Raw genomic sequence first — 19,221 nt, 5'->3', positions numbered from 1 at the left:
TTAGGTCACCGCTGAAATGACGCCCTGGTACAGCAGAATTCTAAGGAAAGTAAATTTAGCCACACATCTCACGACAGTCCTCATATGGTGAATGGGAAAGTTACCAATGACCTTCTCTGGCAGACGAGCCCTCCTATGAAGGACCTGTTCCATTCTTTTTACAGAACTGTAAGTAATTTGTAATCACAGGGTTTTGGTTAAACCATTACTCTCTTGTTTGAGGGAAGGCCTATACCTTGTTTCTTTCTATACACTATGTCTTTTTATTTATCTTTTTTTTTTCTGGTAGTTGTACTGTAAACCATGCACGGTATAACATATAATAGCTTATAAATAAGTTTATGGATGTATACCCCACAAAATAATATTCTTCCATTATTAATGTCAAAGAGTTTTAAATAATTTTTAAATTACTTCTGCTACAAGAGGTTGTTCTCGTTTGGTCTTCTTTGGTTGTTTCATCTTTACTATTTTTTCCCCCAATCATAAGATGAAAAAATTGCCTAAGACCCACCAATCAGTACATCAGAACTATTGAGACTACTGTAACACATTTAGCAATAGCTTTTGTTCCCCTATTTGGCACACAAATGGGATGAGATGTCTGTGAGCTACCACTTGCTTTAAAAAGGATGCTTCATACAATGCTATTTTACTGTGATCATAGCTTAATGCATCAGCATGTACTTTGATCTTTATTGTTTCAAATGTTTAAATTCAGCTACATTTTGGAGGAGGGCATTTATTTTCCTAGGAAAAATATTTTCTGAGCCACAATTTACTCTAATCATAAGGAATGAGTAGAGTAGAAATTTGGATATCTTTCTTTGCTAAAGTTTTTTCATTCTTGTGACTGGTCTAGAGTGGTTCTTCGTTTTTTGAAGGTCAGGTGACAATTACACTAACTATAAACATTCATTCTATTTCACTGCTAAGTGATTTCTGCTTTAAATTGCTTCTAAATCTTTTCTCACCCACCTTAAATCCAATATTTATTTTAACCTTGAGCTGCCTAAGTCCTTTAATAGGAAGCTTCAAAGCATTTTAAAAATCGTATCCTTTTTAAATCTTTCTCATTTGAATGCGAGTGCCTTGAAAGCTCAAAGAGTGTTGGTTGTTCTTATTGAAGTTTATAATGCCTTAGATATTCAAATCAGCTCTATGTCTTCCATTTGTTATGCAAATCTTTAAACTTTATATACTGCATGGTTTATCTACATTAATACAGCTTTCACTAACAGGTCTTACCAGAGCAGACATATACTCTAAAGGTGCACATTTTTAGTGTCTTGAATTACCATAAAATCATAAAAATAGTGTGTATTGCTTTACTCTAATCAGACTCAGTTTTATGTGGTTGTTGAAAGCCCTTTTACATTCCATTCTGTGTCTGGAGGTCTGTGTATAAAACTGATTCAGAAAAAGCAAAGTGAAGACACCTGCTGGCTTACAGCACAAATACTAAAATATCTTAGAGCCTGCTGAAAGGAGAATTGGAACAATATGTCATTACTGAAGGCTCACTTGCAAGTTCTAATGTATTATAATGAAAACAGTATGACAAACCTAATGAGACAGTGAAGATTTGGGTAATTGTTCCTACAATGTATGGTAACTTTTCCAGCCGTTATTGGCAAACATAAAACCTAATGAGATTTTATTAATTTAAATGCAGTACATCTGCAAAACATTTCCTTCCTTGCATTCTCCTCTGATAGTCTTCCTTTCCTCATGGACTTGATCCTTTTAAGTTAATTGTTCTGTATAGTACACTCTCCAAACAAAACACTTGACATAAATTTGAATCAAACTTTTTTCCATTTATTTTTGTATACCTTCTCCTGAAGCATAATAGTATAAGGAAGCTTGTGAAGACAATCAGTTCAACATTTAACATATAGCACACTGTTTGCAATTATAATAAAAACTATTTTTGCTAGACTCTTTTGAGTGTTCTTTTAAAGTTGTAGAAATGTCATTATTTTCATAAGTTGTGAAGGGAAGAAATTAATTTCCTGTTATTTTTAGTCACATGTTTTAAATTGTCAAAAGACAAAAATGAACAAGCAGTCGTGTTCTGCCCACTGACTGCCTCTTATTCAACCAATCACTCTTTAATTTTTAAAGTATTAAATACGATTGAGAGGCTCAGTCTATTTCCATGAAGTCTAAATTTAAATTTTCTACGTCTTTACACATGCAGCACAAATATGTTTCTGTTTAAAAATGAAAATGTTTTCATCAGAGATTTTAAAAATAGCAGTTTTAGACTTGAAAAAACATGAAGAGAACGCTAATTTGCTACTATTAACCTTTAATTCTTGTCCATCTTCAGCATAATTCACTTTTACTCCGTGTCTTTTTTAAGCTACAGTGTCATAAACACTCGATAGGTGAAACCTTGACTTTGCAGTGTTAGGTGAAAGAATGTTTCTTGATGAAGGCACTGGTAACACATTGCCAGCTCATGGTAGAGAAAGCAATAGAGCTGTCAGGAAGTTCAAAAATTATATTGTCTGTGCTAGAATAACTGGAAAGAGATCATATTCACTTTCCCCCTGAGTTTTGCAGGTCATTCTGGATTTACAGTACTGCATTTTATTACAGTTTGAAAACTTTATGAAAACCTTAGTAGTCTAGTTCATTGTTATCAAATGTTTTTTCATGTAAGCAGATACAATTGGTTTGAAATATGTTTAATTATTTCTGTGTAATTCTTCTAAGTTCTGATTATGAAAAATATAATTTGAGCAGAGAGATAGGTATTCTTTTATATTTTAGACTTTAGGTGAATACATTTTTCATGTAAAAATGGGATAGAGTTCATAGAATACGTGGAAGAGTGAAGGGGTCAATAATTTTCCAATCACCTTTTGAAGGTTTGAATCAAAATTAAAAAAAAAAAAAAAAAGACTAGATTTACACTAAATAACAAATATTTGAATAATGAGTCCAGAGCAGCATGTTCTTAAATTTACCATATGTTCTATGAATATGTTTGTTTTCTATCTCTGCCAAAATATGTATATTGCTCGGGGGAAGCATTTCCTAGAAGGAATTACAAAACAACTTCTACCGTAGGAGAGAATGTAAATATATTGTTCTCTCCCTTGTTGATTTTATGAGAGGCTATTAGGTACTTAATTAATATACTATTTAGGTAAGTATATGATTTTGTTAGGGTAACTTAGAGTATTTTGATACAACGTGATCTGATGGTTTCCTTCTTCCTGTTATAATATTTCTAAGAGGTATATTTTTATTGTAGGAGACAATAAAGAAAAGTAAAACTGAATGACCAAATATCTATGAATTTCTATTGCCAAACATATTTTTAATATTGAAATTTTCTGATGGAATTATTATTAAAGGATAAGATCTCTGGGTCATTACTCTAAACTTTATTTTATATTGTTATCTGTTGATGCCATTTCATTTACTGTGCAAATATGTTTAAGCATACCCTGTACACATCAGACACTATCTCCCATTTCATCTTGGCTATTCTCCTCAAAAAGCATAGGTACAGCGAGAATAGGCATCTAAATTGTATCATCACAAAAGTGTGAAGCTTGTAATAAAATATGCAGATTCCTATGGTTTAATTTGCTTTATAACAAAAAGCAAGTTTTCTTAATTCTGACTTTGTATTACCAATTTATATAGATCATTGATTTTCCATCAAAATGTTCAATGTAAATCACACACACACACAGAGGCACACAATGAATACACTTCAGTTGGATGAATCATTTGGTTCTCTGGTGGTAACAGTTAGTTGAGGTGAGTCTGTGAAATAATTCCTGAGCACTTTTCTTACTTTACTTAATCGGAGACAGTAATTCTACTGCAAACTAAAATCTATTGAATATATCATAAGAATTACTATTTTTTAGTATTGCCTTAGTTTTCCCATAAGAATCCTTTTGGGAGCTCAAGCTCAACACTTACATGTATATTTCTTCTAATCTTTGCATTTTGAGTGTAATGGGATGATAAACTTTTTTTTTTTTTTTTAATGATATGTCTTTATTGCTTAAGCCACTCTTTTTTTTTGGGGGGGGGGAGGAAGATCAGCCCTGAGCCAACATCCATGCCAATCCTCCTCTTTTTGCTGAGGAAGACTGGTCCTGAGCAACATCTGTGCCAATTTTCCTCCACTTTATGTGGGACGCTGCCACAGCACTGCCCGACAAGCAGTGTGTCGGTGTGCGCCTGGGATCTGAACCCGGGCTGCCAGCAACGGAGCATGCGCACTTAACCGCTACGCCACGGGGCCGGCCCTGAAGATAAACTTTTAGTCAGACTAAGCTTGATACAAATACTGTATGCCACTTGCTAGCTATGGAAATTTTGGCAAGTTATTGAAATTTTCTCATCTCTAGTTTACTTACCTATAAAATGCAGATGAAATGAAGATAGTGTTGAATACTTTGGAAAATAATGGAGAATATTATGTTAAATAATTTATGTCACAAGCTGACTGCAAATCATGGCACACAATAGAGTGTAAAAATACGCTGCCCATTTCTCTCATTGTAAACATATTTTGCTTATTTAATCATAACTTTGTAGATTAATACAATTCAATTTCCTGCTCTTTCTGTGAACATAGAAATGGATACAGTGACCATGTTCCACTTCCTTACCAGTTTCAGCAACTCATGCTCACTATAAACTGAATAAAATGCATTTAATAAAATTTAACTTTCCTGTTATGAAAAGAACACTCATAAATTAGTAAAAGCTCCTTTTTTAAAATTCTCATCCTCCAACTGCCAGGCAGCTCTTGCTTTTCTTTTCTTCCCAGAAAGAAGGCTGCAATGCTAAGCGCACAATAGAGAAGCATTGTCTTTGAAACAAAAAATAGGAGTGTAGGAGGTTGTCAATGGACAAAATAAATTTCTTGCTTAGCAGCATTTTTAATGGAAATGGTGTGGTTACCATATTTTTCTAAGGAGAGATAATTTTACATTTTGGAAACTGATAAAAAATACTCATGGTGGAGGACCAAGGATGGGGGTGGGAGAAAGCAATCTGCCCTGGTACCGGCAATACGAGAGTGTATTGTCAGCAGAAAATTTGAAAATAATAATAACACTGACTAAATGTCATCTAAATTCTATCATAACTATACTCTAGTAATTATAAACAATTCTAGTGATAAAATTTTCCTCAATCTAGGCAGACCGCACCCACCATGCCTCTTATTTAGGGATGATTCCAATTCTGTAATCTCAAAATGTGGATGTGGAAAGTATTTTTCCACATCTATATTTAGAATAATGAGAGTGGTCAGAACTATGGTGTTACTGGGGTACAAGTGAGGTGACTTTATCCACAAAAATTGCTTAGGTCCCATGCAGCATATTTTTCAGTTAAAAATAGCTCATAAGTTCTTTCTAAAAAATCATGCGGATCATACTAATACTATATAGTTAGCATAATTTGCCCTGGGAACACAGTGTAGGTTTGATTTTTGCTAACGTTTTCATCCTTGATAGCAGAGCAGGCATTACTGTTTTACGCTTAACTTTTTCAATAATAGCTGATCACATGGTTCAAGGAAGACTTCACAAAAAGCGTTAGGAGAGAACTGGATTTTTTTTGTCCATTTACTATGAAACATCATTTCTAATTCATATGCCATTTTATAGTCGTTGAAAAATGTGTAATAAATTCATAGATTAAATACCACTCCAACTAAGAATAATCAATCAAAAACGACAGCTGATTGATTTCTTTTGTAAATGAGAATACACTTATTGTTTAATTGATTTCAGTATGCTCAAAAGGTGATTTGAAAGTCATATATTCAGAAGAATATTGCTGCTGTTTTAGAGAGAATTTTTGAAGTTCAAAAAAGTGACTCATTGACTGACTTGAGACATTTTTTTTTGTCAAGACAAGGAAATTTATGACCTAGTCATTCATTTTGAACTCACTGTGAATGTAGATAATAAGAAAAAAATTTAAACTTGTGAAGTCTCAGTTTTTAATTTTATCAACAGTTTCTTCCCAGTTACTTTAGAGTTTGAATCAAATGATTTCTTCTGAGTGAAATGTAGAATGCCTCCTATATCATGAAGAAAAATTATGATCTCCCTTGAGTGCTATGATTACAGAACTTAGGTACCGTAACAGGCAAGAAACAGATGGCTCCACAATACAGGAACATTTTAAAATAAACATTAATACAAGTTAGAATAAACTTCTTATTCAGAATGCAGTTTTAATCATGTTAACTGTTGTTGACTTTCCTACTTAAAACTATTTCACAGATCCTAAAAAGGGAAAAAACCAATTAGTACCGAATATGATGAATGTATGGCATTAACTATATTATTTACAATAAAGTCATCTCTCAGAAAAAAAAGACGAGTTGTATTTTGGTTTCATGAGACACGGTCTATAAATATTTTTAATTGCTTTCATGATATTTGCATAGTCTTATTACATACGTCTACACATTTTCCCATTTTAAAATATGTTTGTTAGTTTATACGCTAGCCTAATGCATAAGCTTCCACACTAAAAAAATTTTTTTGTCTCAGTAATCTTAAGTGTTTAATTAACCATTTAAAAACATAGGTCATTTCTATAGTGAACTAAGCTAAGGCATAATGGTTAAAGATATATATTTTTTAATAGCTGGCTTTCAATGTCTTTGAAGGCATATTTCCCTGATAATAACATACTACACATGTAGACACAAATTGCATTGAATATATTTCTTACTCTGATAGAAGTTTCAAGTTGATAATGATGATGATGATGATGATTTATCTAACTTTTGTTTTTGCCAGGTTTGATTTTCACAAATGATTGACTTTGTTTAGGTCTTTTTAGCATAGAATTGCAAGACAGAAATGCATCTTCCTTCATCTGATCATCTATTTTCAGATCCAGTGGAAACACTAGAGTGCAGCATGTCAGAAGATATTGGAAAGAAAATGGACTATCTTCTATGTTTGCCTTTATGTGTACTTTGGGAGGATGTTACTTATCATCTCTACACTTGTTTGCCCAACAGTAAAAGGGAGGTAATTATACATTTTTGTTCCTCGTTTTGTAAGGAGTAGATGAGTTGCAATACATGGTTTGCTTGATGTGTGTTAAGCATTTCAAGTAATATTAGTTTTCTCTTCCTTCTCTTTTCTATTATCTAGCATAAAATTATACTGTGATTTTTTAAAACTCTGCAAAATAAAGTTTTAATTTATAATCTTGAAGCACACTATTTTCTCTGGACTACACCCATCTCCTGTCACATCTTCACTCCTTTGAGTTTTGTATACTGCGTGGTAATTTTCTGATCTATGCCTATGAGCTATGGTGGGAGCTTTGCCTGAGTCCCATACCCTGATGTCTAGTACAATTATTTTCCCACATTCTAAACATAGAAATTTAGGATATAAAAATATTTTAGACATGACAAAATGTGAGTTTTTTCATTGTGGAAAAGGAAATTGGCTGAAGTGATTTGCCCAAAATCATGCAACTAGTGAGGGGCAGATCTTAATTCAAACCAGTGTTGTCTTTTTGTTTCATACCATTGTTTCCTATCAATATATTATATAAATGTCTTTAATATGATTTTTTTCAAGTAGTATGCCAAAGTGTGAGAAAATCACACTAAGAAAATTAAGAAGCTATTTAAGCTTTTGGATTCTAAGTCACGTAGAATAGTTGTCTATTTGATGTAGCAATCCCAGCTGTCATTTAACTAACAGTGTAAGGTGACAGATCTGATATGAATAGATGATTTAGGCCTTGAAAAAAATCTGGAGAAATCATGATGTTTCAGAATTTCACTAATGATGCTCTTTCTAGTGAGTCCTACCCTCTTTCAAGAGGAATATTCATTGCTTTGTATATACTACAAAATATATTACAAAATATAATCACTAAACTTAAATATAAATCATTAAAAAATAAATAAATGCCTAAAAAGATATTCATTTGGATCATTCATGCCACGTGTATTTTCCAACCGAAAATTACACTTGAAGTATCAAACTTACTTTCTCATGCTACCAAATATGAGCTTACAACATACTTTTTAGTGTCTACAATACTTTACTTCATTAATGCATTATTATATATATACAAATTATATATATATTATATATGTAGCAATTGTATATATAATCCTATATATGTAGCATTTTTTTATTATATAGTTTGGTGGTTTTTAGAGTTTTTCTATCATAAATTATAAACCACCCTGTACATAAATATTTCTAAACATGTGATTTTATCCCTATGGTAAATTATTGAGAGAGAAATTTCTGTGTCAGAATTATATGACAATTTTTAACACATTAGATAAATGTTGTTAACCTACCTTTTAAAAGGTTATACCAATTTATATTTTATTTTTTGTCTAGTTAATTTAATACTCTGGTATTATTTATTTCTTTATTACTACCTACAGTTGGAAGCCAATAGTCAAGCCTAAATTTTATTTAATAATAGCTCTTTCTTATTAGAAGGAAATATACATAGAACATTATGAAAATAAGTAGTAGAGTAGAAGTTACACAGCCTGGAGTTAAGAATTGCTTCTATTTCTTTATAGGTATTTTTCTTTTCTGAGTCTCAAAGTTATTTAAAAATAATTGGGCTATAGAAGTTCTTGTTCTTCAATCTACAAGTTAGTTGCACTGTCAAAAGGCCTAGATATTTGGGAGGAGGCACTGAAATAGTGAAGGAATCTCACCTCTGCCTAACTCTCTACAGAGAGTTAGGAAATTCCCTGAAAGGACATACTTAGATGAACATGAGGGATTGCTTTATTATGAGCTTTATTAGCTTGTTATTATTATGATTATTTTAAAGCTGTAATTGATTACATATCTTACATATTGAATTTTTAGGCATGTATTATGGAAAATTCTCGATCATTCTAATCTACATTCTTCACAAAAATAAACAGTTTTAGTTGCTTTAGCAAGTAATAATTAAACATTTGACTTACAGCCATAGCATAAACAAACAAATAAATAAATAAAACATACCCAATGGTGTTCAAAACCATCTCTTCCAATTCATAATGTCTGTCCTTAAAATCAGAGCCAGGATCCCTGTTCACAGATGCCAATTGATGGCTTGCCAACATTTCTCTCCCTCTGACAGCTTTAACAACACACCAGTAGATTTCCTAAAAGAACACAGTAAGAAAGGTTAGTGATTGTATCTTTTAAAATCAACATAGAAAGTAAAATGGCTAACTTCAGCCTTACATTTATTTTCACTGAACTATCAAGTCTGACCCCATACCTATATTAAACTATCCAAATAAATGTACTTTTTATATGTGGGCTGTTATTTTTTGTCTAAAGTCTTTCTTAGGCATACCTTTCCAAACACGCTCCTGTCAGTGATACTCAAAAGTATGTAGAATCTCAGAGTCATAGAGAAATTGACAGATGAACAGCCTCAATGTTTGATTCACAGTCAGCTTTACAATATTGCCATCTGTATGAAAATTAGCTATAGTTAGTTAAGTGACACCTGAAAGGTATCTATTTTGTTTTGAGTCAACTCAAATGATTGTAAAATTCTTTTATATGCTGAGTAAAATGTCTGTTGTTTTTTTAAATTTTTTTTTTTATGAGGAAGATTGGCCCTGAGCTAACATCTGTGCCCATCTTTCTCTATTTTATATGTGGGACACCTGCTACAGCATGACTTGATGAGTGGTGCATAGGTCCGTGCCCAGGATCCGAACCCGTGAACCCCAGGCCATCAAAGCAGAACATGTGAATTTAACCACTACACCACAGGGCTGGTTTCTAAGTCTGCTTTTTAACTATTTCCTATTTGCCCAATTTTCTCACTTTTATTTAATACAGATTTAATTGTCCTTCATCATTTCCAATCCACCTCTTCAAATCTAAGAAGACAGCTTATTTTGTGAATTAAGAATTTGGTCCAGGCCAAGCCTTAGTCTTCAGTTTAAATATCCCCAATTCCTTCAGTAATTTTGAAATGATAATATTTTCAGGACTTTTGTTATTCTATTTGGCTTTGTCTGTGCTCAGTAAAACTTTATCATGTGGTATATTTGTTTTATGACAGTTATTGCACTGAAACAGGGTTAACTAGAGCTCTCTTTTAGAAGTGTTTTGGAAATCATTTACCACTCTGAAGTATAGCATGATAAATTACATAGCCAGGACATAAGACAGATGTATTTAAAGAAAAGAGCAAAAACTTCTTTCACTTTTAAAATATTGTTATACTAGGATTCAGACTCTGCTTAAAATCACAAACTCTTCATTAAAATTATCAGCATCTTAACTAACATTCTCTATATCAGATATAAATAATGTGTAATAAAAACAAATGTGCAAAAATAATAGGAAAAAAATAATTCTCTTTAGTGAATTGTTAATTCCAAATAGATTAATCTTAGATTTTCTTGTTTTGCCCCCAAGAGCTTGAATCTCCCAAAGCTGTAACTCTTTATGCACCAGACTCTGTAAAAATCATCTTTGCAGCTGCTGCTAGATTAACAGCATTTGATTCACTGACACAACTTATCTGAGAAGAATTTCAGCGTTGCCTTTTGACTTGGCCAAGTCTTTGGTAAATTTTCTATCAATGCTTTGCCTGTTCCAACATCGATCCTTTCTGTAAAATATGAAAAGAAAATGAATAATGTACCTTACAACTCTTATCTATGAGTCTAATTTTAGCTGGTCAGAAAAAAAACTGTGTTTTGACAATATCTCCTACTTCTGTAATATAATTACCATATAGCCAAAGATTTTATGAAAGTTTTCCTGCCAATACTTATAAAACTGAATTATTCCTCCCATCCCACCAGAAAAGTTACAGGGGAAAAGTCATGTGTTTCAATAATGACAAATTGAACTTATGTACTGAACTGAAAGAAGACACTAGAAGGGTATTTTTGGAAACTGAGTCACAGATAGGGTACATAATTTGCCAAAGTTCAGACACTAAAACTAATAAGTGGTAGAACTGAAATCCAATCCAAATTTCATTAGTCCCAAACACATATTCTTTCACTGATACTTTGTTACAAAGATTTGGAGTCTTACAACAAGGAGAAAATATATATTCTTGTTAAAAAAATAAAATCTGAATGTGATCAAACAAGAGTCATATACGTAACTAGGTCGTTATCAATTTAAAGGAAATACAAGGGATAGAGGGAAATTGAAAATGACTCTACAGAAATGCAATGAGCAAAATCAGAGACATGACAATGAACAGGCCACTCTTAAAAATAAAAGTTGAAAGCAATAGAAAGACAAATGGAAAGCAAATGTACGTATTAAAAGAGATCTAAGGGTATGAACTGATTGTATTGTATCTACTTACTAGGAACAAACAATAAAAGAAACACATAATTAGGGAAATCTGGAAAACTAACTCAATAGTTAATGATATTAAGGAAATTGTTGCTAATATTTACAGATTTGATAATATTAAGTTTACGTTTTAAGAAATGATTCTATATCTTTTAGACATTCATATAAAATACTTACTGATAAATTATACAATGTTTGGGACTTCTTTAAGATAATCTGTGTGCCTTGGCAGGTGGTTAATTGAGTAGGGTCTAGATGAAATAAGATTGGCAGTAGGTGATGGATACACAAAAAGTCTTAATACCATTCTTTCTACTTTATTGTGTTTGAAATTTTTCTTAATAATAAGTTAATGACTTTTTAAAGTACCTTTCTTTATAGAAACACTGAAAAACTATGTTTTTTTTCCTAAAAATATATCAATGTCATGATATAAGAGGGGAGGACATCACTCTACTAGGCAACATTTACAGTTTATTGAATAATACCATTATTTCTTAAGTTACACTGTGTTTCTATCTACCACTTTCTTTATGTTCTGGTAACATATAATCAAAAGTAAAAAGGCAGTTTCAAAACCATTTTTAAACAAGGAGAATATTTCCATTAATAAGAATTTTATATCAGAGACAGGAAGTCACGTCTTTTGTGATTCGGTGGGGATGTCAGATATTCTGTCTACATTTTCTATTATTAGAATGAATGTCAACACAGAGGAAAGGATGTTCATGCTGTCACAGGGCGTATACTTAGACTACATCTGAACATTATTTTTCAGGAAGAAGTGTTCAATGATTTGATCACCTGTCAGAAGCGTCTCACTGAAAGATCTCGCAAAGGCTTCAGTTTTCTTTTCTTTTCCATCTGGGAAACAAAGAACAAAGGCCCCATTCTTCAGTGCGGTATATCGAAATCTGTGCATTTTATAGAAATCCTTCTAAATATCAGGAACTATATTGAATTTGCTTTACCTTTTCCCCACCTTCATCATTCCCATTAATAATTTTGTTATTGGCTTAATCCAATTTTTTCAGATTTGGTGGACCTTGGAGGGAGTCATTATATAATTGTGATGTAAGAAACTTTAAGTAGAGCTCTGCAACCAAGTTATATAGTAGGTAATGCTGATGAATATGTTGTGGAGAATATTTTTAAGCAGATGGTATCCACAGTGGTATATCTACAATCTCCCCTAAAATTGCCTTCTGTCATTGAATGAGCCATACTGTAGCTGAAAGTGAAGCTTCAAAAAATACTGTCTCTGAAAAAGATGTCACAGTGTGATAACTGCTCCCACCTCACAGGAATGTTGGGTAAACAAATGAGATAATCGATGTGAAAATCTCTAGAGCATTTCAGGAGTATCGTGCAAAAAGAGTCCAAGATATTATTACAATATTATAGTTTAGGAGATGCATATGGTTTTATCTATCCATGTAGATATAGATATGATTAATTATGAATATGAGAGAAATTTTTTCCATATTCTACAAAATTCACTGTCATCCTATACTTCTCAAACTTTCCATATGAATAATGCATGAATACATTGTTATGCTGAGTGTTTCATCTTCATACATGTTATTTTTTATCTGATGGAGAAGACACTATGTGTATTTACATAGACTTGGCAAATATCAGAGTCTTTGGCAAAGAAGGATTGGATATACAGATCCAACTCCTCCCTTTATAACCCACCACTACAATGGTCCAAATATGTATGATTTCTTAATTGGTTAATAATATTTGAATACAGTTAGGTATATACTATTGGCCCAAATACTTGAATTGTTACATGTAGATTAGACTTCTTTTGAATAAAAGAAATAAAAAGATTATCTGAATTCATAAGTAATTTTATAAAGAATCAGTTTTGCCAATGGTTGTATCTATAGCAAATTACACTACATTTACCAATTCAAAAATATAATGAGGATTTTAAGAAGCCAAATTCTTACCCCAGGCCAAATGGTAAAAAATGAAACATCTGACTTCTCCACAACTCTGCTCTTCTTGTAGGCTACCTTAAATTATTTTTTTACTTTTCCTCTTTTTTGTAGAAACGTTTCACTTCAATTTAGCTCTGTATTCTTATCTCCCTACACAAAAATTACTTTAAAAAGACATATATGAATCTTCCTCACACTGACATATAAATTATTGATAAAATCTTTCTTACGGAGATTCGCATATTAAAAGAGATCAAAAACTTAAACTTGTGCCCTGGATCATTGGTTAGAGTTTCCCGCTGTATGATTACAATTTAATCACTATGTGGGGTGAAATAAATTAGAGTAAGGGCAAAAATTAATACTCGTTGAGAGCTATCAGTATCTAGGCTTTTGAGATTTAATTCTTATGAAATTTTTCTGCAAGGATTTGCAGAATGCCAGGGCTCAATGAGTTCCCATCAAAATGACAGAAGACAAAACACAGCAAGACATATCATCCTGAAATGTTAGAATACTATGTTTAGTGATGAGTTCATAAAAGCTTCCAGACAGGGGCAAAACTTTTATTTTATTTTTTCAAAGAAAATATGTAGAATGGCATTGGATTGCTAAATAGCGTCTAAGAAATTTGGAACACATGATGCCTTAACCTTTTGAAGTAAAATTATTTCCAATTTCCAATTCCATTTCCAGAAATCTAAGCAATTAAGTAAGATGGTAGAATTTTCAAAAATATAAGGCAAAAAAACAATTTCTCTATAACCTTTCTCACCAAAATAGAATTTTGAGGCCTGTCACATAAAGGACTCTTATATAATATAGTATTCTCACCAAGATTTACAAGTGAAGAATCCAGATAGGAATAACTACCTAGGTTCCCTTTCTTCAAACATTTTGCCTTGACCTATCCTCCCACCTGTAACATTAGTCTATAGTGTTTACACTTGCATCTGTCTCTGTCTGTATGTGGGAGGGGAAACAAAAAGCTTCCTACTTGTGTCTGCCCCATTGTTATTTAAAAGACAGGAAAAAAATCCTTAGAACTAAATTGGAAATAATATGTCCACCATACCCAGAGTCTCTTTCACCTCCTTTTCAGATGAATTGCACTGTGTTTAAATCCAAAGACTTCATACTTTCCGTATACATACTTGAGTGGAAAGAGTGGCTTTTGCCAGGGGTGGGGCACAGTAGGTAAATTCATGCTGAATTTGAATATTTACAAGAAGCAAATTTGCAAAGACATGATCTAGAATCCTATAGGAAAAAAAGTAGGCAAGTCTTTAGATCATAGCTATTGGGTTTTTAACGAGACAGTGAAATTAACCCAATCCAACTAAAACAAACTAAACCAAACAAAATCGTGTCGAAACCTGAAGCCAGGCCCTAGGCACAGGGAACAAGGCGATTACCCTATTTACTGTGCCAAAGGAAAGTGTTCTATTTGACCCAACTTGTTCAATTTACAAAGATGAAGAAATATGGAAATTTTTTTACTTTCTTTCTTCTTTTCAAATTACAACTTCCATATCTTCTAGCAACAATAATCTTTTTTATTGTTGTGCTATCTGCTGATATTTGTAGCTATTTTATACCAACTTGGTTTGAAATGCTATCATGTCATTACCTAACGTAATTAGCATTTTTCTTTCGGCCATTTACTGATATAACCATTACCATTGCTTCATACCATTTCTGTAAAAATCCAGACACCTTCATGATTTTTAAAGTATAAAATCAACATTCAAAGAGGATTCTCTTTATTTAAATAGACTTATTAGAAATTTAAAGCAGATGAAGATGGTTTCAATGAAATGAATAAATAATTAAGGCAAATCTGTATACTTGTCAGAAACTCCATATTAAGAATCAGGTGAGGCGAGACAGTCTTCTGACAGAGCTGTCATTTTTTTCGTTAAAGGTAATGTTAATTTTTTTTAAATCTTGATGTTCTTTTCAAGTTTACTTGATCAAACCAAAAGCCAAAAAAAAAAGCTGCCAGATAACTTACACAGGTAATAATCAGAACCTTTAATCACACATAAAAAGAGCCATTCAATTCTATGTATTGCAGAAATCATCAGCTGGTTGGGGAGACAAGTTTTTGTACTTCAAGCAGTTTTAATCATTGATCAGGCTGTGAAATAAAATAACAGATTGCATTTTACAAACTGGTCACTAGCAATGCCTCGTCAGCAGACCTAGACAATAATCCCTGAGTGTTGTAGGACCGCCGCCGTTAATAACCTGGCTTGTTAGTTGAAGGCTGGCAAAGTCTCAAGCATTTAAGAGGATTACTGCTATAAACCATATTAATTTTTTTTCTTAACATTCAAGTCCATGGTGATGAAGAGCTTCTGTAATAGAAATAGTGAAGTCAAACGCACAACAAAACCCCGTGCAATTCCTTTTTGTTTAGTGACTGATTTTACAGGAGGAAAATAGTAAGTCAGGCTTCATTGTACAAGGTTGAAATATTAATTTTTGATGAAATAATTTTTAATTGCAAATCCTGCAAATAAAATAAGACATTATTTTAGAGAAGCTTGCCAAAAGGATTTATTTCTTATAAGACTTGTTCAAACAGATTTTTTTTAAATTGGTTTCTCCTTCACTTACTATGGAAAGAATTAGGCAAAAAGCCCAATAAAATCAAAGCTTCCAACTTTTGACCTCAAAGAAATTTATCAATCTCATGTCAGAGGCAGCAGAGTGTGAGTTAAGGGGATAGACTCTGGGCCAGACCACCTGGGTTTGAATTCTGGTTTCACCCCCTTAGGCTACCTGCAAAGTCTTGAGTCAATTATATAGCCTCTCCTTGCCTCCATCTCCTCACCTGTAAAAAGGAGATAATAATGTCATCTAACTCTTAGAATTGTAATAAAGATTACATGATTTAATATTTGGATAGTTCATTAAACTGTGCCTGGCATATAATAAATGCTATGTACAGTTTGTAAAATTCAAAAAATAATAATATAAATTGTCGCATGTTAGAGATATAACCAAATCAATGTTTTATTATGTATCGACCTTTGGTGGTAGAATACAAAGTCTAAATTAGAAAATAGTTGTTCAATCAAAAATACTCAAGCAGCTGGTGTTTACAGGTATAGCCAAAGATAAATTTGAATATGTATACCTCTGACAATTTTGTACTTAACACAATTTCCATGGAGTCACAGAAAAGTTATTTTAATTCTATCAGCTAGAATTTTTGAAGATGTGTGTTCAGCTGATTTGAAAATTCTTAAGTGAGAATATTATACATTGTACTCAATATTAAAGCTTTGCTGAAGAGAACATCATAATTTTTTAAAGACTCAAGCTCTTAAGGGGTCAGAATACCAGATTCTTCATCTTAAGAAACACTGCAGGTATTTGTTAAAAAGGCAATGTTGGAGATTCTAACTCAGGTGCTAGCTATATCATTGAATCCACGAATATGCATTTTAATAAGAGCCATAGAATATTTTGGAAGTTCTGTTGAGAACAGTTTTTTGAGAAACAATTTGCAGTCGAATATTGCTGCTACAGAAAGCATTAGTAATTTCGCCAAATATATATCAAGCCTGCAAAATATCAGGTAATTTAAACAAATCCATAGTATTATATTGTTTCTTTACCTTTTGTCCCCTTTTCAAAGAGATTGAACAATGTTAGTAATTAAAGAAAAAAAAGACACAAAACACTGGTAATGTTTTTGGGTAATTTAGATTTTAACCACATTATTATTAAACTTCTTGGTGAAAGGAGAGCTAAGATATTATGGTATTAAATGTTTTACCAAATACACACCAAGAGAAGAATCAGCATATTTTATTCAACCTAATGAAAATCTTGATTCATATAAACCATACTACCCAGTCATTAGTCGTTAATACTACTGTATTTGAATAAATTGATTATAATTATGCTCTCAAATAGTCATTTTTTAAAATTACTAAATATAATTCAGATCATGTTTCTTTATTTGATACTGGTATACTTTTATGTGTAGTATAAAAAATAATTGAAGAAATGAATCTTAAAGTGCCTGGCTACCCTGCCATTCAACTGAATGGAATTGATAAGGAGCCAGAAAGTAGAGAATGAAAGAGATCAAATGGATTATGTGATGTTTATACTAATGTTCTGTTCCTATTAAAAATAGTTCAAAAGTGTGTCTATATTCTTAAGAAGTTATTTTATACTTACAGTTATTTTTAACAAATTATGTATTTATTTATAACAGAATCTAAACATTAATTTTCAACACAGTAATCATCAATAGTTGAAAGACTGGTGTGGTGTATCTGACAAGGAGACACCCAACATAGGGGGACCTCGACTCTACAACTTTTGCACCAACTTACTCAATGACTTCACTAACGTCATGTTAGCTTTTTGAAGATATATCCTCAACAATACAGAAAGAAAGTTAATTTTTAACATTTTTTCAGCTTTGTGATACTTAATGTCCCAAATATTTGTGGCAGCTGCCCTCAATCAAAGGCATTTCATCACTATAGAGACAGTCAGCTTCCGTGGCACCACCAGCCAGTTCTCTGTAGTTTAATTTTGTATCATGCTCTATTTAATTAGTTTGAAGAAATTTAAATAATACCTGTTGACATTTATTGAGTGTTTACTCGGCCTAGAGGTGCCTTGTAGTATCGCAATTAATCTTCAGAACAATCTTAAGCAACAATTATTGTTATGTGTCCTGTTTTTTAGATAAGATGACTGAGTCTCTGAGAGAGAAAATCATCTGTTCAAGGTTACGCAGGTCATCGTTGATAGCCTAGGTCTCAAGCCCAGTTCTCTTTGACAGACCCTTTCCCCATGCCTTGCCCTCTGCATCTCTTCCATCTGGTTGTTCCCGAGTTATATCCTCTTATAATAAACCAGTGATCTAGTAAGTAAAATGTTTCTTTGAGTTCTGCGCACTGCTCTAGCAAATTAATCAAACCTGAGGAGGGGGTCGTTGGAACCTCTGATTTATAGCAAGTTGGTCAGAAGCACAGGTGACAACAGAACTTCCTACTGGCATCTGATGTAGGGCACGGGGGCAGGGGTGGGGTAACAGTCTTGTAGGACTGAACCCTTAACCTGTGGAATCTGATGCTATCTCCGGGTAGATAGTGTCAGAATTGAACTGAATCATAGGACACCCAGCTGGTGTCAGAGAATTGCTTGGTGAGGAGAAATCCCCTGCTCATTATAATTGGTGACCAGAATTTTAACAATAATACAATTTGATATCCAATTTATAATTAAGAGCTTACAAGTTTTTTGTTGTAAGTAAGATGACACCCTGAAATTCTCTTGATGTTGGTAGACTCTATAAGCAACTGCTCATTTTACTTTTATTTATTTACTTATTTATTTTTATCCACCAGTTGAGAAATATATATAGACTGGTAGAGTCTATCATTGTTATCCAGCCTATTTTTAGGCAATTCTAATGGCAAGTGGTTCACTAGATTTTGAGGCAATCAGTTCAACTATTTGTATATCTCTAATTGTTAAAAATTTCTTCATGTTGATGAAGCTCTGTCACTTATACCAGTACTACTTTTATAATGTAAATAGATGCATATATTTATAAAGACTGGCTACAAATTTAAGAAAGTGCTTGCCCACAATATGCTGTATGTTTTTATGAACCAGGAATATTATTAATATATTTTTCATATTTTAAAATCATGCTGCCTATTTGTGTAATATTTTAATTTTTTTCCAGATAATGTTGTTTTCCTTGTTTCTCTGTTTTCTTCCCCAACACGCCGGTACTTTAAGAAAGTAATTTTTCTATAGAACTACTTTGACTATAGCCTACCACAATAGATGCTTGTTTCTGGCAACGTAAGGTAGTAGTGGAAAGAGTCTGAACTTTGAATTCAGAAAAGCAAGATGAAAGCCTTGACTCTGTCACTTACCAC

The sequence above is a fragment of the Diceros bicornis genome, chromosome 9, assembly GCF_020826845.1.
Source record: "Diceros bicornis minor isolate mBicDic1 chromosome 9, mDicBic1.mat.cur, whole genome shotgun sequence".
Classification (NCBI taxonomy): Eukaryota; Metazoa; Chordata; class Mammalia; order Perissodactyla; family Rhinocerotidae; genus Diceros; species Diceros bicornis.
Note: the sequence above shows the minus strand (reverse complement) of the source record.